We start from the raw sequence: 715 nt of genomic DNA, 5'->3' as shown, positions 1-715 counted from the left end.
CAGGTCACAGGCTCACACCTTGTATCTTAAATGTGTCCTTAAGACAGGATTTGTGAGGAAAGAGACAATGGGGAGACTTTTCCATTTTGACCATGCAGAGAAACATTTGCTCAGTTTAGGAATCAAAATGGTTCCAGGTTGGCTTTCCTGTGCTGATCTATGTACATGTGGTTATGAACGTCGCCATATATCTAAAACCATAAAATTCCTATCACAGTTTATAATGTTGTGAAAACCAATTTAAAAAAATGGAAAAAATTAAATAAAAGCACACATTCTACTCATGTAAAAACACACTGATTCCCGGACCTACCGCAGGCCGGATTTAGAAGGCGATTGGGCCGGATCCGGCCCCAGGCCTTAGTTTGCCTACCCCTGACTTACATCATAGGAGCCTACACAACACAAAACACTGTTGCTGTATGTAGGTTTTATTTTATTTGGTTCTTATATTTTGGAAATGTACATCCACTTTGTGTTTTCCTTTAATTTGGGGGGAGGCTCCCAAGAGAGTGGAGCCCTAAGCTAGAGCTTGTTTAGCTTATACGTAAATCCGGCGCTGGTTGCAGGCGGAGAGGGGGCTGCAAACCCCTCGCCCTCTCCTCCCCAGGCTCGTTTGCACAGGCGGCTCCCCGACTCCGCCTTGTCCCCGGGGCAGCACCCGCTTCCCCTCCGACCGGTTTTTTTGCACGGTCACATGACCCGCTCACCCCGC

The sequence above is a fragment of the Podarcis gaigeae genome (genome assembly GCF_964106915.1).
Source record: "Podarcis gaigeae genome assembly, chromosome: 14".
NCBI lineage: Eukaryota > Metazoa > Chordata > Lepidosauria > Squamata > Lacertidae > Podarcis > Podarcis gaigeae.
The sequence above is the reverse complement of the archived record's forward strand: the minus strand, read 5'-3'. Positions refer to the sequence as shown.